The sequence below is a fragment of the Pseudophryne corroboree genome, chromosome 6 (assembly GCF_028390025.1).
Source record: "Pseudophryne corroboree isolate aPseCor3 chromosome 6, aPseCor3.hap2, whole genome shotgun sequence".
Taxonomy (NCBI): domain Eukaryota; kingdom Metazoa; phylum Chordata; class Amphibia; order Anura; family Myobatrachidae; genus Pseudophryne; species Pseudophryne corroboree.
Genome location: NC_086449.1, coordinates 170,272,641 through 170,294,695, shown reverse-complemented (window position 1 = coordinate 170,294,695; position 22,055 = coordinate 170,272,641). Strand labels below are relative to the sequence as shown.

Below are 22,055 nucleotides of genomic sequence, written 5' to 3'. Positions count from 1 at the left end.
GGGCCGAATTAATATTGTGTGAAGAAGATGATGATGAAGATAACATCATCTTGCCTACGTAGAGTTTGTTTGCGTTTGTAGAGATCATTGCTAGCAATGTTCACTGCCCATTGGCAGCTTGTTTTGTGGGGGCCAAAACAAACCAATCATTTTAACCAGGCAGTGGCAGTCCCTGTCGCTGAAGTGATTGATTTGTTAAACTGTGCATGTCCTGTTTAATATACACAACATAAGGGTGGTTGGGAAGACCCAAGGACAATTCCATCTTGCACTTCTTTTCTTTGCATTATGCACTGTTTGGAGCATTGCTGACTGTCTTCTTGTGTAGATGACAAACATTTTTTTATTAAACTGCCACCCTGTTTGGCACTCCAGTGCCATTCTGTTTCCTAGTTGTGCCATGTTGGAAGTTTAAGTTCCACGTGCTTGTGCGCCCACTGCTGTCACTTAACTTAGTCATCCAGCTACCTCGGTGCAACCTTTTGGCCTAGACTGGATGAAAACAATATTGTGATCTGTAAGGTGGCCAAAATGGACTGGAAATTAGTGTAAATGAATGTTATTGAGGTTAATAATACTGTAAGATCAAAAACACGTCCAACTTATGTAATTTTAGATGTTTTTACGATTTTTTGACGAAAATACAGATCAAAACCAAAACACACAAGGGCAGTTTTGGCAAAACCAAAAACAGATCCAAAACACAAGGGAGATACAGATCAAGCATTAAAACCAAAACACGGGGGTTGACTCACATCTCTAATCTACAGTATGTCAAAGGGCTGCGAAAATATAACTTCTAACAGCTTCTAAAGGGGTAAATTGATCCGAGTCAATGGGTAAATTTAGGCATCTGGGAGTAAATTTTTCAATTTACATTTTCAAGTTTAAACATGAGTATAATAAATAAAATAAAAGTTACTAATGCTTTTTTTCTTTTCCAAATAGCCTTCTTTATTTTCTTAACAGTAGCTTTAAACAATATATGGTAAGCCCAACCAAATAAAGTTTATCATTCAACATCTGTTTGGCATTTCAATGACTATTCAACATTCCACCCATCAATGTTGCAGGGAAAATAGGAGGTATTGCTCCCTCCTATCTATTCCTTCAGCCTTTTGAGCCTTCTTCAGCAAAGCACTTAGGTGGACATTTATCAAAACTTAGGAATAGATAAAGTAGAGAGAGATAAAGTACTAACCAATCAGCATCTGTCATTTTACAGGCTGTATTTGGAAAATGACATGAGGTAATTAGTTTGTAGTTTATCTCTCTCCTAACTTTGATAAATCTCCCCCTTTTTGGATGGGAAATGCCAAATCATTTTCATTGAATGCAAAAGTGGGTTTCTCTTTGCCAGTGCTCCCCGGATTCCTCTGAGAAATCTTGCACTCACTTTGTAGCCCTCCATTTCAGACTGGCTCATTTTACCCCACAGCCACCATTTTAGAAAAAAATTGTCTAGTTTAGTAATTCAGGCTAATCTTTAGCTTAAGTGATTCACATGCTTTTATACATTAGCAAATCAACGGCTTGTACAGTATGATATATATTTTTAGACCTGGATAAATTTGCTTTGACATTACAGTCATATAGAAAATTTACTTTGATGAGCAATAAACAGTTTCTTGTGAAAAAATCAAAACCATACTTACAACTTTACCATGTGCTTCTCTCCAACACAGCAAGATAGAAATGACAGATGCTTCCTGAATGTATGGTCACGTGACAACAAATGTCTACGGTTGCCTAGATACAAGGGGTTGGCCAATTTGTCCACTGGCTCATCTTGCCCCACTCTCCCCTTCATTCATCTCAGATGCATCACAGTGCAAAGAAATGCAGATGCAACCACTTCACGTGTGACTTTGGATCAGGCTTTTGTGTTTATCTTTGTGATTCTAGTAGGCTATGTAAAATACTATGGAATACTTGCTCTGGACTTCATAAACATAATGGGGGTCATTCCGAGTTGTTCGCTCATTGCCGATTTTCGCTATACTGCGATTAGTCGCTTACTGCGCATGCGCAAGGTTCGCAGAGCGCATGCGCTTAGTTATTTTACACAAAAGTTAGGTATTTTACTCACGGCATAACGAAGCTTTTTCATCACTGTGGTGTTCGGAGTGTGATTGACAGGAAGTGGGTGTTTCTGGGCGGAAACTGGACGTTTTATGGGAGTGTGCGGAAAAACGCAGGCGTTCAAATTGTAAAACGCAGGAGTGGCTGGAGAAATGGGGGAGTGGTTGGGCAAACGCTGGGTGTGTTTGTGACGTCAAACCAGGAACGAAAAGGACTGAGCTGGTCGCAATGGCTGAGTAAGTCTGGAGCTACTCAGAAACTGCTAAGAAATTTCTATTTGCAATTCTGCTAATCTTTCGTTCGCAATTCTGCTATGCTAAGATTCACTCCCAGAGGGCGGCGGCCTAGCGTGTGCAATGCTGCTAAAATCTGCTAGCGAGCGAACAACTCGGAATGAGGGCCAATGGGCGGTATTCAAATGATATATCACACTCAATCTCCTTTCTAAAGTGATCCCCTTTATTGCGCATATCGCGCCTATAGTAATCAGGTTTAGCTGTGTAAAGGGTGGGGCGCCCCTCACTACCTCAGGGGTAGCGAGCTGAAATGATTATACCACGCCCATCAGCAGAAACAAAACGGGTGTGGAAGGGGGTGAAAAGAATTGAATACCGCCCAATGATTAAGCTAATCAGAATGCAGATAGACATGACCAAGCTCAAGGAGGATTTAAACATATGTCTTTACAAAGTACAGGAGCCTGCATAATGTGAGAAGGATTCTAACTGGTAGATTTACTAAAAATGAAAAAAAATAAATTTGGAGGTGTTACCCATAGCAACTAGTCAGATTTTAGCTATCATTTCTCCTTTGCATTCTATAAACTTACCTGTTTTAAAAGCTTTAGTAAATCTACCCCTAAGGGTTGATTTTGTGAGTTGTTAAAGATTTTTCTTTTCCTTTCTAAAACAGGGTGAACTTTTAATGTTTTATTACAATCCCTTGACAATAAAGAAATAAAAATATATACATGGAACATCAAAAATTACATATTGTTCAAGGATCCCTAAGCTGGACGTTTCACATGTACTGTACTCTTCACTACAAGTGGGATATTGAGCAGAACATTGGGGGTCATTCCGAGTTGTTCGCTCGCTAGCTACTTTTAGCAGCCATGCAAACTCATAGTCGCCGCCCATGGGGGAGTGTATTTTCGCTTTGCAAGTGTCCGAATGCCTTTGCAGTCGAGCGCAGCAAAAACATTTTGTGCAGTTTCAGAGTAGCTCTGGACTTACTCAGCCCTTGCGATCACTTCGGTCTTTTTGGTGCCAGGATTTAACGTCAGACACCCACTCTGCAAACGCTTGGACACGCCTGCATTTTCCCAAACATTAACAGAAAACGGTCAGTTGACACCCATAAATGCCCTCTTTCTGTCAATCACCTTGCGCTCGGCTGTGCGAATGGAATCTTCGCTAAACCCATCTCCCAGCACCGATCCTCTTTGTACCCGTATGATGCGTCTGCACATTGCAGTGCATACACTTGCGCAGTTTTGCTGTTTTTTTACCTGATCGCTGCGAGAATCGTCAGCGAGCGATCAACTCGGAATGACCCCCATTGTTCCTAACTAAAGACAAAGCACAGATTTGTAGATGCTCTTGGAATCTTGAGGACACGAAAAATCATGACAATTCTTCATCAAACAAAATTTTTTAATTTACATAGAGAGACAATATTTTGGCAAAGTTTTGATATTGATGATGCAAGAACTTAATCGGCATTTTTTTTCCATATGGGTTATTAGAATATTCAGCCATATCCTTTTTGGAGAGAGAAAACAAAATGACAGATGCATTTTTACTCCTTAAAATATTAATGTTAATGCACGTCTGTTGGAAACCTACCCATAAATGAGTTATTTCAAACCATGAGTAATGAGACTAAGCATTCAATAATTCAGTTTAGAGATATTAGATGGCTGAGTGTTAACGATCGGATGCTTTGGAGAATAAAAGTTTAAGAGGAAAATATACATCAAAATATTCATATATAGTTTATACATGCCATGGCAGGAGCTGTTACTCTATACACTCCATAGATAATAAAAACTTTGTTTTAAAAAATATATTACATTTTATTTTTATTTTCCTCTAGGCGTTGGTTAATAATTATATTGAATTTATTTCTAGATTTTACTTGAAAAATGTTGCATTTTTTCAGTGGATTAGTGTGGTCAGGGAAGATCAGAGACAATTTTGTAATAACATTTCATTTGGGAATGTTGTCAGTATATTATCATGATTTATAATATTCCACTTGTCAGACTCAAAACAAGTCAGTTTATTTGTACAAGTGTGGGAGACAGAGCAAGGTAAAAGGAAGGGTGCCGAGGACACTGTACCCAAGCCCCCCTTTGTCAGGGGGCCCCTCGTTCAAAACACAAACATCACCAGCCCTCCCTCTTGTGCAGCGGCAGAAGGATGAACCAGGCAGCCAGAATGTGCAGACTGACACAAAGGTTTATCAGGTTTCATGAGCTACTGTACCCACAGATCTTTCAGACCAGAGGAGAGATAGGAGTGGGGAAAGGGATAGGTTGATGTGTCTAGGTCCTATGTAACCTGATATCTGAAGAGATCAATCAGTATTGGAGAAAAAAGCACACTGAGAATCCTTCTGAGTCCTGTCCCAGTGTGTAAGTAGTACACCATTGATTTAAATGTAATATACACAATCTAATATACTGTAACCCCCCGCCCCCCTTTCCCCCGAGCACACTTCTGCACTTGCACTGTGCAGTCCCATAGTGGGGGCAGGCAGAATGACAAGTGGGGGTGGTGCTAGCAAGATATGGAGGGCCTCCCTGTCTTAAGTGTCATGGGCTCCTCGAAGACTTAATCCGGCCCTGGTGGGAGGGTGTTATGGAGCTATACATTAAATAAATTCTAGTTAGCATATATTCAATTTCACAGTATATGTACATCAGTAATTAAACAGAACAAAAAAGGAAGCAAAGTTCACACTCAGAAAGTTTTACAAATACCCTACCTATTTTGTTTAGTTCATCAGGAACATCATACCGCCTACTGTAGGACTGCTTATTTACTCTATTTAGAATTTACATTATAGGTCTGGCAAGCATTCCATCAGCTTACAGCACTGCTAGGCAACCCTTTGGGGAATGCATTGGACAGCCCTCTAACTTTAAAAGGGTTGTACATTACTCTTAAACTATGTCGTTGCATTACATGAATACATTTAATCAATAAAATAGACAGTGGCATATCAGCAGGCCTTTTAAAAGTAGAGCTATCAGCTATGACATACACAAATGACAACAAAGCAGGTAGGCACTTGGGGTCTGCACTTGAGAGCATGGGGGCCACCTGTTGCCCATCAATGATTTAAATTGTATCTATACAATATAGAGGTAGCTATCTGCTATTTGCTTCATTGCTGCAAATGACAAAAAAAAAAATCATAATCTACCTTGACCAATGCCTTAACCACTTGCCAGGCATGGTCGCATCAGATGCGACCATGCCTGCAAGTGCTCTATCTGACCTGGTCGCACAGGATGCGACCAGTCAGATAGAGAGTGTTAGCAGCGGCAGGGAAGGGAAACTTCCCTCTGCTGCTGCTGTTCCAGTCCCTCTGCCTCCCTGCACTCTCCCCTACTGATTGCCGTGCTGCCGATCACTGCTGATCGGTCAGCATGCCAGGATCCCCCCCGTCCAGCGGCTGCAGACAATGGCAGCTGCTGGGGAGTGTAAATTAACTCTCCCAAGCCACCCCCAGACCCCCCCCCCTGTATTCCTGGAGGCTGTCCCGGCTTTCAAAATGAAAGCCGCAATGTTTCCGATGTTCTGATGGACGCTGCGTTCCCGATCGATGTTTGGGGGAAAAAAATTTTCAATATATATTTTTGTCTTTTTTTTTTACTAAAATCATTTGGGTTAGGGTTAAATTCATGTTCTTCACCTAATTCACTCATAAAAAAACCCCCGACAATTTCGGAGCGGTTTTTGGCAAAATAAATTGTCAGTTAAGTGGTTAATTGACTTCATTTGGAGTACGTACCACCTAGAACACGTCTTGAGTGCCCTTTTCTTTTATTATGAGGACCCTGTAACAGAACTGATTATGCTGTACCCGAACTCCTGATAGACTCCCCTGACCCCGATCCCCTTACTTTTTCTCTATACCTTCTTTTCTCTATAACTTTCCTCTATATTAGACATGTTGAGATTAAGATATTTTGGCCCTCATTCCGAGTTGTTCGCTCGGTATTTTTCATCGCATCGCAATGAAAATCCGCTTAGTACGCATGCGCAATGTTCGCACTGCGACTGCGCCAAGTAACTTTGCTATGTAGAAAGTATTTTTACTCACGGCTTTTTCATCGCTCCGGCGAACGTAATGTGATTGACAGGAAATGGGTGTTACTGGGCGGAAACACGGCGTTTTATGGGCGTGTGGCTGAAAACGCTACCGTTTCCGGAAAAAACGCAGGAGTGGCTGGAGAAACGGTGGGAGTGCCTGGGCGAACGCAGGGTGTGTTTGTGACGTCAACCAGGAACGACAAGCACTGAACTGATCGCACAGGCAGAGTAAGTCTGGAGCTACTCTGAAACTGCTAAGTAGTTAGTAATCGCAATATTGCGAATACATCGGTCGCAATTTTAAGAAGCTAAGATTCACTCCCAGTAGGCGGCGGCTTAGCGTGTGTAACTCTGCTAAATTCGCCTTGCGACCGATCAACTCGGAATGAGGGCCCTTGATTCAAGTCATACAGAAATCTTCATTATTGCTGCTTTGCTTTATGTTTATGAGTGTCTTCCTCTATAAGTCACGGTGCTGTAAAGGTACAGTATACGTTATGATTTGCTTGAGGATTGGCAATATAACTGGTCAAAGTCTCATCAATGTAATGTTATCCCAAAGGATTCTGGGAAGAGCTGCTTACCAACAACAATGCTGTTTATAAAATGCTAGAATCTTTAAACTGCACAGTTATATGGATACTGCATCTGACATTATTTCTCAGTATTCTTTCTCTCCTGTCCCCTCCAGCACTTGTTCTAATACTTGTTCATTTTTGTTTCCTCCACATTGTTAAATTAACTATAAGCACTTCTCCTCAGACATTGTTGGCAACTGAGCAATGGAATATTTCTCTGGTGAAACAATGATGAGATATTATTAGGGAGCTTATTTGGCATCTGACAGGAATAAGGTTGCAATTTGATATGCTCGTCAGGTATTGGCAAAATAAATCCCCCTGGGAAAGAAGAAACAGGGTACACACGAAGCAAAACTCAATTTTTTTGATGTTGTGATATCTCTTTTCCGCTTTAATTTCTTTTCAAACACCACAAAAATAGCAGGAAGTTGCAAAAAATATAGCAGTGGATACATTTGAATTTGAGGTAACTGGATTATATAATTTAATTATTTCCATTGTGAACAATTGATGTTTCATTTTGTTAAAATTCTCATATTAAATACTCATACTTCATACTCATAGTTAAATAAAATGCTGCATTTTAAATTGTCTTCAGTGATTTTACCTTGTACAGAATAAAGGAATGACCCTTTTATTATTTGTCCGTCTGCAAGTCTGTAACTATAGTACAAACAAACTTTCAGCAGATGTACTGTACTTGACAAGCGCTGAGAATAAGCCGTTACAAAGAAATATATGCAGATGGGATGGACCAATTGGTCTTTATCTGCCACCAACATTAATGTAACCAGATTTACCGTCTTCATTATAAGAACAGCTGGTCTATATTATTGGTGTAAATCAGTCTATTGCTAACAGCAATGAACAGAAGAACGAGAAAACAATGTATATTTCGCTCTATTCACTGGCTCTCTTAATTAGACAACAGTAACAAAAAAATATTCATTAGAAGGACATTTACATGAAACCATGTGTATCACTTCACTATCAAGGGGGTACACACGGAGAGAACCGTACTTAAATTCTAAGCAATCTATGTAGCGTACCGGCGACAGCTATATGCGGTCCCGCGCATCGCTATCGCCGGCTCTAGATTTGGCATGCATGCCAAATCTAGTGAGATCACTCATTTCACCGCGGTCTGTGATAGATTGCTCAGCACACATCTCCCCCGTGTGTACGGGCAGGGCCGGTGCAAGGTTTCTTAGCACTTAGGCAAAACTTCAGCCTACTGCCCCCACCCCCTCCCCCCATACTTATTTTTCAGGCAGGCACTGCCGACAGTGCCGAGGCTGTGTAGTGCTGTCATCCTGGAATGCTGTGTGCGTGTGTCTGGTACCTCCAGTCGCTACTGGTGTCCTGCATGGGAAAAAATGGCATACATACAGTCCATAGCCCCCTGTTAATATTAATCGTTTCTAGAGTCGGCAGTGCCCCCACCAGACCAGGCTCCAGCCACAGGGGAGGATGCACTCGGTGTGACCAGTACAGTCACAATCACACTAACCTGAATCCATATGGTTCTGCTCAGGGACTCTCTGCTGTTAGTGGGTCTCCTGTTGGTTGCCCATGCTTCCACAAAGAGTTGCAGGGATGGATAAGCTGGTGAAGCTGTGACACAGGATCTGGTCACATGAAGGGGGAGAGGGACACAAGACCTTGGGGCATGAGCGGGGTGGTGGGAAAGGGAGGAAGGACACAGGACCTGGGGACATGAGGGGGAAAGACAAGGGACATGCGGACATGAGGGCAGTGCTGTAACTAGACATTTTAGCGCTGTGTGCAAGATAGGACATCAGCCTCCCCTATTTATGCAAAACAGGTGCAGTGCTCGCCTTAGGCGTGCGCAAAAAATATAGGGACGTGGCTTCATGGGGAAGGGACGTGGCCACACAATAATACCAATTCATATTACATATTATAGTAGTCGCCATCATTCAAATTCCGACGCACAGTAGCGCTACTACACCAGGTAGAGCCCCTTTTACATATTACGGCAGACAGCGTCCCCTTTTTACACATTGCGGCAGACAGCGTCCCCTTTTTACACATTACGGCAGACAGCGTCCCCCTTTTTACACATTACGGCAGACAGCGTCCCCTTTTCACACATTATGGCAGACAGCGTCCCCCTTTTTACACATTATGGCAGACAGCATCCCTCTTTTTACACATTACAGCAGACAACGTCCCCTTTTTTACACAATACGGCAGACAACGTCCCCCTTTTTACACATTACGGCAGACAATGTCCCCTTTTTACACATAACGGCAGACTGCGTCCCCCTTTTTACACATTACGTCAGACAACGTCCCCCTTTTTACACATTACGGGAGACAACGTCCCCCTTTTTACACATTACGACAGACAACGTCCCCTTTTAACACATTACGGCAGACTGCGTCCCCCTTTTTACACATTACGGCAGACAACGTCCCCCTTTTTACACATTACGGCAGACTGCGTCCCCTTTTTACATATTACGGCAGACTGTGTCCCCTTTTTTACACATTAAGGCAGACTGCGTCCCCCTTTTTACACATTACGGCAGACTGCGTCCCCTTTTTACACATTATGGCATGGGTAGGGAGGAGAGGCATGGGGGGGAAGAGGCGAGGCAAGGGGAGGGGAAGAGACATGGGAGGGAAAAGGCATGTAAGAGAGAAAGCGAGGGGGGAGAAATGTTGAGAGAGAGACATGGCAGCCTCATACTTACCAGGCTCTTCTTCTGCACCTAGCAGCCCGGCGACCTCCTGAGCAGGTCCCGAGCTGTAAGACAGCGCTGAGCTGCAGTACCGTCCAGGGGTTAAGTGCATATGATCAGCGCCGTGCAGTGCTCGATTGTGTGCCCCGCATATCCAGCCTGGTAAGCAGCAGTCCGCGCTGCTTCCGGGTATCGATGGTATCTTCCCTCACCTCGGCTTGGATTAGTTTCTTCTCCGCCCGGCGGCGAGAACTCAGCAAACTTGCGCCTCTCCAGGAGCTGATGTCGATGGGTGGGTACAGATGCTCTCCCCTCCTTTCTCTTTGATGTCTGTGACTGAGGCTGTCAGCGCTGCACCCTCTCTCCCTGGTCCTGATTTGTAGGCTGGGAGTCACTTGTGCCTGACTCCCTGAGGAGCTGTGTGGACTGTGGTCACATACACTGCTCCTGCCGCCAATAGAAAGCTGCTTTTTCAGAGATTTTTTCTTCTAGGCAGCCGTAGCAGGCCGCCCTCAGCTGCCTAAAGCTGCCTAGTGGAAGCGCCGGCCCTGTGTACGGGACTTTAAAGGGATGCAGTTAAAATGCCAGCTGTTGGGATCCCGGCATTCAGGAAACCGAGGCTGGAATCCATACAGCCGGCGAATACCAGCATGCGAAATCCCGACCCGTATATCCAAAAGATGGGAATAGAACCAGTGGCGAGCGAAGCAGCAAAACTGCTACTTCTTACAATGACATGCTGGGGGCCGCCCCACACAGGGAAAGGCAGCCCGGCATGTTAACCGCCGCCCAGTGATGCAATTGCAATACAATTAGTGTCCAAAGGATGCTCCAGCAGCACTGCAGTCACTATACTAACCAAATGCATGGCTATGGGTGAATAACAGTGCTGTCCACTGGGCAGCAGCACACTAGCTGAGGACAGCCACTGTCAAAGCACACAGAGAGGTGGTTGGGTACAAACTGACCAGACCCAATTTAATTTGGGAGGCAGCACCCACACACATACCACCCCCACAAGGGCATAACTAGCTCTTTAATTAAAGGGCAAAACTGAAGGTGTATAGAGAACGCAATGCTCTTCTTACAAATGCTCTCTTCTTCCAAAACTAGCCCCTCAGCTCCAAACAGATTATCCTGACTGACATCCTCCAGGTGATTGTCTACAGTGACTGTCACCAACTCCAGGCCTAGAAGGTGATTGCTTAGTGTTCCTACCTGGCTGTGGTGTGAATGTGTGCTGTCCTTCAGTGATGGGGAATTTGCTGTTAGCAGGTGCCAAGGTTTGTGCCAGTGATTTGCCTATCATGCATGAGGCCAAATCCTCACAGGATGCACTGTCATCTAAGTGACCGCTGTGTAGGGTGCACTCCTCTGGCTGCTATCTATGGTCGCCCGGGTGTACTATGGTATGCCGGCGGCTGGGCTCCCGGCGACCAGCATACCGGCGACCGCCGGCATACAGACAGCGTGGTGAGCGCAAATGAGTCCCTTGCGGGCTCGCTGCGGGCACGGTGGCGCGCTACACGCGCCACACTATTTATTCTCCCTCCAGGGGGGTCTTGGACCCCCATGAGGGAGAAAAACTGTCGGTATGCCGGCTGTCGGGACTTCCGGCGCCGGTATACTGTGCGCCGGGATCCCGACAGTCGGCAACCTGAAGAACACCCATGGTCGCCCTGGGTACAAAGTAACAGGATCCAGGCCTGGGTGGTGGGCCAGACCAGCCAAGAAGGTGTGACCACTCCTCCAATATTGTGTGTACACTTTGTTGATATATAGTTACTATGTAAAATGGGATGCGAACAAGCCTCCCTCAATTGGCCACACAAAACTTAAGTACTATTCATGGTGGCTCAGTCACTCTAAACCAATGGATATTACTCAGAACACGGTGCTGGGTGAGAAAGAGGGACCCGCTTCCTAAAAGAACTAAGGTAAGATGGTGATGTGCGCCCCCCCCCCCCACCCCCCCCACCCAGATCTGCACGGTGATATGCAATGCCTTTACAGTGCCAAAGCCTGCGCAGTTCGCTACAGCCCTGCATGCAGACAGCATTTCAACCCCAGGCATACTGACGTATTTGTAATTGGTGCAGTGTGTGCGGTGCACTTACCCTCCGGAGTCCCACATTGGCAGCAGCAGCGCTGCAGAAATCAACAGGAAAATGGTGCGGTGGCCATTTTCCTGGTGTTTTATGCACAATAAGGTAATCACTGGGAAAATGCCCGCCATGCAATTTTCCCAGAACCCTGTGCTTGCGCACTATTCTCTGGGACAGCGCTAGGGTCACCTAGTGACCCTAGTGCCCAGAACTACGGCGCTGCTGGCTAGAGAGGAAGGGGCCCAGACAGAGCCTGCACATGGGCCTCCTTCTCCCTAGATGCGCCCCTGCAGCGGGGCCTTGCATTGGGGCCCACCGCTGTCAAGGGGCCCAAAGTCAGCGGCATGTAATAAGTCAGACTGACTCATTACATGCCGCCTGATGCTGTGTGCTGCCGGCCAACAGAGAGGAGAGGAGCAGAGCGCAGGGACACAGTCACGGGGAGAAGGAGGAGGACGGAGAGGGACTGGGGAGCCGCAGCAGCGCACTGTAATTGGTGGCGGCGCCGCTGCAGCTGTTTCTCTCCTTCCACATAGGCTGGCCACCACCGCTGTGATTGCTGCGATGCGATTTCCTCATCACAGCGGAGGCATCCAGCCTATGTGGAAGGAGACGGACAGCTGCAGTGGCGCCACCACCAATTATATTGCGCTGCTGCGGCTCCTGAGTCCAGGACCTCCTCCTCCTCCCCTGCACGAGATCTGCCTGACTGCCTGCACCGAGGAGCCTGACTGCCTGAGCCACTGGAGAGACGGTAAGTATCATCTACTCTTTCTGTCTATCTATCTATCTATCTATCTATCTATCTATCTATCAATCCTGTCTGTCGTAATGTGTAAAAAGGGGGATTGGCTGCCGCAATGTGTAAAAAGGGGACGCTGTCTGCCGTAATGTATAAAAAGGAGACGCTGTCTGTCGTAATGTGTAAAAAGGGACTCTACCTGCCGTTATGTGTAAAAAGGGGATGCTGTCTACCGTAATGTGTAAATAGGGGACGCTGTCTACCGTAATGTGTAAAAAGGGGACGCTGTCTGCCATAATGTGTAAAAGGGGCTCTAACTGGTGTAGTGACGCTACTGTGCGGTGTAATTTGAATAATGGAGACTACTGTGCACCGTAATATGAATTTGTATTATTTTGTGGCCACCCCCCTTTCCCATGAAGCCACGCCCTATATGTTTTTCGCTCGCCTACAAAGCGCACTGCCCCTATTTTACTTAAAGGGGGCGCCGATACCGTTTCTTGCACACAGCACTAAAATGTCTAATTACGGCACTGTAGCTAGGTATCCATTTCCCTGAGCAGGTCCCCCTCACCAGATCCTCTCCAGCACAGTGCCCCCATTGCATCCAAATAATCACTGCCCTCTCCACATCCTAAATCTAGGACACATCCACATCCTAAACCTGAACGGATCCCATCTGTATTTGTATCTCTACCCTGTTATATCATACTGTACTTTGCATCCCTGAGTGCCGCTGAATATTGTATATGTATATATTAGTGATGAGCGGGTTCGGTTCCTCGGAATCCGATCCCCCCCGAACTTCACCCATTTTACACGGGTCTGAGGCATACTCGGATACTCCAGTATTGCTCGGTTAACCCGAGCGCGCCCGAACATCATCATCCCGCTGTCGGATTCTCGCGAGATTCGGATTCTATATAAGGAGCCGCGCCTCGCTGCCATTTTTCACTCGTGCATTGGAAATGACAGTGAGGGGACATGGCTGGCGTCCTCTCACTTTGTTTCAGAACTTTCAGGGGGCTGCAAATATCTTTATATAGGAGGAGTACAGTGCAGAGTTTTGCTGACCAGTGACCACCAGTATTATACGTTCTCTGCCTGAAAAACGTTCTCTGCCTGCAAATATCTTTATATAGGAGGAGTACAGTGCAGAGTTTTGCTGACCAGTGACCACCAGTATTATACGTTCTCTGCCTGAAAAACGCTCCATATCTGTGCTCATTGTGCTGCATATATCTGTGCTCACACTGCTTTATTGTGGGGACTGGGGACCAGCAGTATTGTATAGGAGGAGTACAGTGCAGAGTTTTGCTGACCAGTGACCACCAGTATTATACGTTCTCTGCCTGAAAAACGCTCCATATCTGTGCTCAGTGTGCTGCATATATCTGTACTCACACTGCTTTATTGTGGGGACTGGGGACCACCAGTATATTATATAGGAGGAGTACAGTGCAGAGTTTTGCTGACAGTGACCACCAGTATTATACGTTCTCTGCCTGAAAAACGCTCCATATCTGTGCTGCATTGTAGTATATAGTAGGAGTACAGTGCATAATTTTGCTGACCACCAGTATATAATATATAGGAGTACGGTACAGAAGGCCACTGCTCTACCTACCTCTGTGTCGTCAAGTATACTATCCATCCATACCTGTGGTGCATTTCAGTTTTGCACAGTTTGCTGACCACCAGTATATAATATATAGCAGTACGGTACAGTAGGCCACTGCTCTACCTACCTCTGTGTCATCAAGTATACTATCCATCCATACCTGTGGTGCATTTCAGTTTTGCACAGTTTGCTGACCACCAGTATATAATATATAGCAGTACGGTACAGTAGGCCACTGCTCTACATACCTCTGTGTCATCAAGTATACTATCCATCCATACCTGTGGTGCATTTCAGTTTTGCACAGTTGGCTGACCACCAGTATATAATATATAGCAGTATGGTACAGTAGGCCACTGCTCTACCTACCTCTGTGTCGTCAAGTATACTAAGTATCCATCCATACCTGTGGTGCATTTCAGTTTTGCACAGTTTGCTGACCACCAGTATATAATATATAGCAGTACGGTACAGTAGGCCACTGCTCTACCTACCTCTGTGTCGTCAAGTATACTATCCATCCATACCTGTGGTGCATTTCAGTTTTGCACAGTTTGCTGACCACCAGTATATAATATATAGCAGTACGGTACAGTAGGCCACTGCTCTACCTACCTCTGTGTCGTCAAGTATACTATCCATCCATACCTGTGGTGCATTTCAGTTGTGTGCAGTATATATAGTAGTAGGCCATTGCTATTGATACTGGCATATAATTCCACACATTAAAAAATGGAGAACAAAAATCTGGGGGGTAAAATAGGGAAAGATCAAGATCCACTTCCACCTCGTGCTGAAGCTGCTGCCACTAGTCCTGGCCGAGACGATGAAATGCCATCAACGTCGTCTGCCAAGGCCGATGCCCAATGTCATAGTAGAGAGCATGTAAAATCCAAAACACAAAAGTTCAGTAAAATGACCCAAAAATCAAAATTAAAAGCGTCTGAGGAGAAGCGTAAACTTGCCAATATGCCATTTACGACACGGAGTGGCAAGGAACGGCTGAGGCCCTGGCCTATGTTCATGGCTAGTGGTTCAGCTTCACATGAGGATAGAAGCACTCATCTTCTCGCTAGAAAAATGAAAAGACTTAAGCTGGCAAAAGCACAGCAAAGAACTGTGCGTTCTTCAAAATCACAAATCCCCAAGGAGAGTCCAATTGTGTCGGCTGCGATGCCTGACCTTCCCAACACTGGACGGGAAGAGGTGGCGCCTTCCACCATTTGCACGCCCCCTGCAAGTGCTGGAAGGAGCACCCGCAGTCCAGTTCCTGATAGTCAAATTGAAGATGTCACTGTTGAAGTACACCAGGATGAGGATATGGGTGTTGCTGGCGCTGGGGAGGAAATTGACAAGGAGGATTCTGATGGTGAAGTGGTTTGTTTAAGTCAGGTACCCGGGGAGACACCTGTTGTCCGTGGGACGAATATGGCCACTGATATGTCTGGTCAAATTACAAAAAAAATCACCTCTTCGGTGTGGAATTATTTTAACACAAATGTGGACAACAGGTGTCAAGCCGTGTGTTGCCTTTGTCAAGCTGTAATAAGTAGGGGTAAGGACGTTAACCACCTCGGAACATCCTCCCTTATACGTCACCTGCAGCGCATTCATCATAAGTCAGTGACAAGTTCAAAAACTTTGGATGACAGCGGAAGCAGTCCACTGACCACTAAATCCCTTCCTCTTGTAACCAAGCTCCTGCAAGCCGCACCACCAACTCCCTCAGTGTCAATTTCCTCCTTACACAGGAAAGCCAATAGTCCTGCAGGCCATGTCACTGTCAAGTCTGACGAGTCCTCTCCTGCCTGGGATTCCTCCGATGCATCCTTGAGTGTAACGCCTACTGCTGCTGGCGCTGCTGTTGTTGCTGCTGGGAGTCGATCGGCATCCCAAAGGGGAAGTTGGAAGACCACTTGTACTACTTCCAGTAAGCAATTGACTGTCCAACAGTCCTTTGCGAGGAAGATTAAATATCACAGCAGTCATCCTGCTGCAAAGCGGATAACTCAGGCCTTGGCAGCCTGGGCGGTGAGAAACGTATTTCCGTTATCCACCGTTAATTCACAGGCAACTACAGACTTGATTGAGGTACTGTGTCCCCGGTACCAAATACCATCTAGGTTCCATTTCTCTAGGCAGGCGATACCGAAAATGTACACAGACCTCAGAAAAAGAGTCACCAGTGTCCTAAAAAATGCAGTTGTACCCAATGTCCACTTAACCACGGACATGTGGACAAGTGGAGCAGGGCAGACTCAGGACTATAAGACTGTGACAGCCCACTGGGTAGATGTATTGCCTCCCGCAGCAAGAACAGCAGCGGCGGCACCAGTAGCAGCATCTCGCAAACGCCAACTCGTTCCTAGGCAGGCTACACTTTGTATCACCGCTTTCCAGAAGAGGCACACAGCTGACAACCTCTTACGGAAACTGAGGAACATCATCGCAGAATGGCTTACCACAAATGGACTCTGCTGGGGATTTGTGACATCGGACAATGCCACCAATATTGTGCGTGCATTACATCTGGGCAAATTCCAGCACGTCCCATGTTTTGCACATACATTGAATTTGGTGGTGCAGAATTATTTAAAAAACGACAGGGGCGTGCAAGAGATGCTGTCGGTGGCCCGAAGAATTGCGGGCCACTTTCGGCATTCAGCCACCGCGTGCCGAAGACTGGAGCACCAGCAAACAGTCCTGAACCTGCCCTGCCATCATCTGAAGCAAAGGTAACGAGGTGGAATTCAACCCTCTATATGCTTCAGAGGATGGACAAGCAGCAAAAGGCCATTCAAGCCTATACATCTGCCTACGATATAGGCAAAGGAGGGGGAATGCACCTGACTCAAGCGCAGTGGAGAATGATTTCAAGGTTGTGCAAGGTTCTGCAACCCTTTGAACTTGCCACACGTGAAGTCAGTTCAGACACTGCCAGCCTGAGTCAGGTCATTCCCCTCATCAGGCTTTTGCAGAAGAAGCTGGAGACATTGAAGGAGGAGCTAAAACAGAGCGATTCCGCTAGGCATGTGGGACTTGTGGATGGAGCCCTTAATTTGCTTAACCAGGATTCACGGGTGGTCAATCTGTTGAAATCAGAGCACTACATTTTGGCCACCGTGCTCGATCCTAGATTTAAAACCTACGTTGTATCTCTCTTTCCCGGCAGACACAAGTCTGCAGAGGTTCAAAGACCTGCTGGTGAGAAAATTGTCAAGTCAAGCGGAACGTGACCCGTCAACAGCTCCTCCTTCACATTCTCCCGCAACTGGGGGTGCAAGGAAAAGGCTAAGAATTCCGAGCCCACCCACTGGCGGTGATGCAGGGCAGTCTGGAGCGAGTGCTGACATCTGGCCTGGACTGAAGGACCTGCCAACGATTACTGACATGTCGTCTACTGTCACTGCATATGATTCTCTCACCATTGAAAGAATGGTGGAGGATTATATGAGTGACCGCATCCAAGTAGGCACGTCAGACAGTCCGTACGTATACTGGCAGGAAAAAGAGGAAATTTGGAGGCCCTTGCAGAAACTGGCTTTATTTTACCTAAGTTGCCCACCCTCCAGTGTGTACTCCGAAAGAGTGTTTAGTGCAGCAGCTCACCTTGTCAGCAATCGGCGTACGAGGTTACTTCCAGAAAATGTGGAGAAGATGATGTTCATCAAAATGAATTATAATCAATTCCTCCGTGGAGACATTCACCAGCAATTGCCTCCAGAAAGTACACAGGGACCTGAGATGGTGGATTCCAGTGGGGACGAATTAATAATCTGTGAGGAGGGGGATGTACACAGTGAAAGGGGTGAGGAATCGGACGATGAGGAGGAGGTGGACATTTTGCCTCTGTAGAGCCAGTTTGTGCAAAGAGAGATTGATTGCTTCTTTTTTGGTGGGGGCCCAAACCAACCAGTCATTTCAGTCACAGTTGTGTGGCAGACCCTGTCGCTAAAATGATGGGTTTGTTAAAGTGTGCATGTCCTGTTTATACAACATAAGGGTGGGTGGGAGGGCCCAAGGACAATTCCATCTTGCACCTCTTTTTTCTTTCATTTTTCTTTGCATCATGTGCTGTTTGGGGACTATTTTTTTGAAGTGCCGTCCTGCCTGACACTGCAGTGCCACTCCTAGATGGGCCAGGTGTTTGTGTCGGCCACTTGTGTCGCTTAGCTTAGCCATCCAGCGACCTTGGTGCACCTCTTTTTTTTCTTTGCATCATGTGCTGTTTGGGGACTATTTTTTTGAAGTGCCATCCTGTCTGACACTGCATTGCCTCTCCTAGATGGGCCAGGTGTTTGTGTCGGCCACTTGGGTCACTTAGCTTAGTCACACAGCTACCTCATTGCGCCTCTTTTTTTCTTTGCATCATGTGCTGTTTGGGGACTATTTTTTTGAAGTGCCATCCTGTCTGACACTGCAGTGCCACTCCTAGATGGGCCAGGTGTTTGTGTTGGCCACTTGGGTCGCTTAGCTTAGTCATCCAGCGACCTCGGTGCAAATTTTAGGACTAAAAATAATATTGTGAGGTGTGAGGTGTTCAGAATAGACTGAAAATGAGTGGAAATTATGGTTATTGAGGTTAATAATACTATGGGATCAAAATGACCCCCAAATTCTATGATTTAAGCTGTTTTTTAGGGGTTTTTGTAAAAAAAAAACACCCGAATCCAAAACACACCCGAATCCGACAAAAAATTTTCAGGGAGGTTTTGCCAAAACGCATCCGAATCCAAAACACGGCCGCGGAACCGAATCCAAAACCAAAACACAAAACCCGAAAAATGTCCGGTGCACATCACTAGTATATATATATATATATATATATATATAAAACACTCACTTCTCCAGCGATGCAGAAAAAGTAGACAAGCCAGCACTCACGTGTAGATAAAAGAAAAGCAGGATTTATTCCTTAACCAAACAGCATGGTGAAGTACAGCAAATACAGCAAACACAGCCCGACAACTGTTTCAACCGACTGGTCTTCCTCAGGGGCTAACCGCACTGTTGTCAGAACATGAAATATAAGCCTCAAATGGCACCAAAATCAACCCAGCATCATCAGGGTGTGGGCTGAGACAAGTCCAGGCATGCCTAATGCAACCCCTGCTGTCTCCTCCCACTCCATGACACTGGTAACTAAGCTAAACAAACCCGGTGTCGTGCATAGCAACGGCTCCGAAGCGCGGCAAAACGTGCGGCGGGTGGTCTCAGCAGCCTGACTAGTAAATGGCATGCTGATAGTGAGGGGAATTGCAAGGACGCTGTATATCAAAACAGCAGTGAATGAAATGAAGTGATGTGTTTAAAAAAGTAAAAGGAATAGTGCTGAAGCTCAGCAGAACAGGGTTCCCTGAAAGTGCTGGCTAGAAAGTGCAAGGTGCAAAAAGCAGGAAGGAATGACAGGTCTAATAGAAATAATAGCAGGTGACACAAGGACAACCCTCAAAACAACCTACTGCAAAGCAATGCCCACTTGTTCCGGCAATCAATATAAATAAGAATATATGTGCAAAAAGAATCCAAACTGCCCTATTGGGGAGAAAAACCACAGCATGCACAATGTCTGCTGCCTTGTGGTATTAAGTGAGTGATGTACAGCACCCAGTATTCCCAGATCGTCACCGATACTGGTACTGACTGGGCCCAACACTGCTTAGTTTCCAAGATCAGCCGGAATTGGACGTTTGCCAGTGTGGTATGGCTGTAAATGTTACTAGACCAACATGTTGTCTACTGGGGAGTCCCATATAAGCAGCTGGAATCTGATACTGCTAAATACAACACCAAGGATGGACAATAAGCTGCATATAGTGAGCAAGTGAGGGTCTGCATGGTGGATGTTGAAAGTGAGGGTGAAAGGAAAGGTGTCACTGCCAGTGAAGTGGGGACCTGTCAGGATCGAGTCTCTAGATATATAAAGACACACGGCGGTGTCTGACAGCAGATAGCATGCAAAGAACATCAATGACAGGACACACGGCGGTGTCTAAAAAAATTAAACCAAACAGCGGCAGAGTCCAACAAAAAGTCACTATAAAATGTCACAGGAAACAACCTAAACGAAAATCTTCATTAAGGCCAATCGGAGTAAGGCAATTAAGTCTGTGTATCCATTGTAGTTCTCGTTGTAGCAAAATTCTGTCCCGATCCCCCCCACGTTGTAGGGGCGGTATGTGATCAATGATACAACATTTGAGCTGGTTAACAGTATGATGTGCATCCTTGAAATGTCTTGCGACCGGTAAGTTAGTAAAGTCTTTTGAGGTGTCTTTAGCAATTAGGCACTTCTTGATAGATGAGCGGTGTTGGCTGAGCCGTTCTCATCATTCTACTAGTCTTGCCGACATACAGACGGTTGCAGGGGCAACTCAAAATGTAAATAACAAATCTACTGTTACAGTCCAGCCTATATTTGATAGAATATTCCCTCCCATCAGTGGGATTTTTGAAGCGATTGCCTATTATCAAAAAAGAGCAATTCGAACATCCTGTACACTTAAATACTCCCGGTTTGGTGGTAAGCCAATTGGACATCTGTCTAGGTTTCCGCTGTGAAAAATATGTCTTGACCAAAAGGTCCTTGAGATTCGGTCCTCGTCTATAAGCAAATCTTGGTATTAGAGATAAGTCTTTTTTCAATGTCGGATCACTGGAGATCAAATGCCAATGTTCCCTGATGCGGTTACGTATAAAGGCTGATGCCGTAGTGAACATACTGGAAAAATTGAGCCTATCCCGATCTTTATTGGTAGGATCAGTTTTCACATGTAGAAGTTCAGTTCTGTTAAGTTTCTCAATCCGCGATAAAGCATTATTGATTTAATTTTTGGAGTATCCAAGAATCTCTGGCACATAGATTCCAAAACTCCTGGTAATTCCGTTGGGTTAGAGGTGATGCGTGTCACCCTCAGCAGTTGAGAGAAAGGCAAGCCCTTTTTCAAAGGCGCTGGATGAAAACTGGAGTGCAATAAAAGAGTGTTACGGTCAGAGTCCTTACTGTAGATTGAAGTTAGCAATGTATTATTCTCTTTTTTGATGGTCACATCCAAAAAATTCATTTGTGTTTTACTGAAGGTCAAACTGAATCTGATGGTTCCAGGGAGGGCGTTGAGTTCATTGATGAATTCCAAAAGATGTTCTTCACTGCCTTGCCATATAAAAAATAAATCATCGATGTATCGTACATAAAATGCTAAAAAGTGACAAAAACGTGAATTACCAATGATGTGCACCTGCTCATATGCTGCCATAAAAATGTTGGCATAAGAGGGCACCATGTTAGAACCCATGGCGGTCCCTTTTTTCTGCAAGTAGAAACAATTTTCAAAAAGAAAATAATTTTTGTTGAGGATGACGTCAATGAGTAACATAAGAAAGGAGACATACATACACCTGTGTGGCCAGCAATCCCTTTTTAAATACTATATCAATGTCTATACATAATATATATATATATATATATATATATATATATGTATGTATATATATATATATATATATATATATACAGTTGTGCTCATAAGTTTACATACCCTAGCAGACTTTGTGATTTTCTGCCCATTTGTCAGAGAATATGAATGATAACTCACAAACTTTTCTTTCACTCACGGTTAGTGGTTGGGTGAAGCCATTTATTGTCAAACAACTGTGTTTACTCTTTTTAAATCATAATGACAACAGAAACTACCCAAACGACCCTGATCAAAAGTTTACATACCCCAGTTCTTAATACCATGTATTGCCCCCTTTAACATCAATGACAGCTTGAAGTCTTTTGTGGTAGTTGTGGATGAGAATCTTTATGTTCTCAGATGGTAAAGCAGCTCAATCTTCTTGGCAAAAAGCCTCCAGTTCCTAAAATTCTTGCATGTTTGAGATCTCCCCA

The 22,055-nt window shown here is 45.2% G+C and overlaps 1 pseudogene; it reads right to left on the bottom strand.

The window, feature by feature from the left end:
* Positions 1-19,759: 19,759 nt before the first annotated feature.
* Positions 19,760-19,879, bottom strand: LOC134936944 (5S ribosomal RNA; annotated as a pseudogene).
* Positions 19,880-22,055: the final 2,176 nt, after the last annotated feature.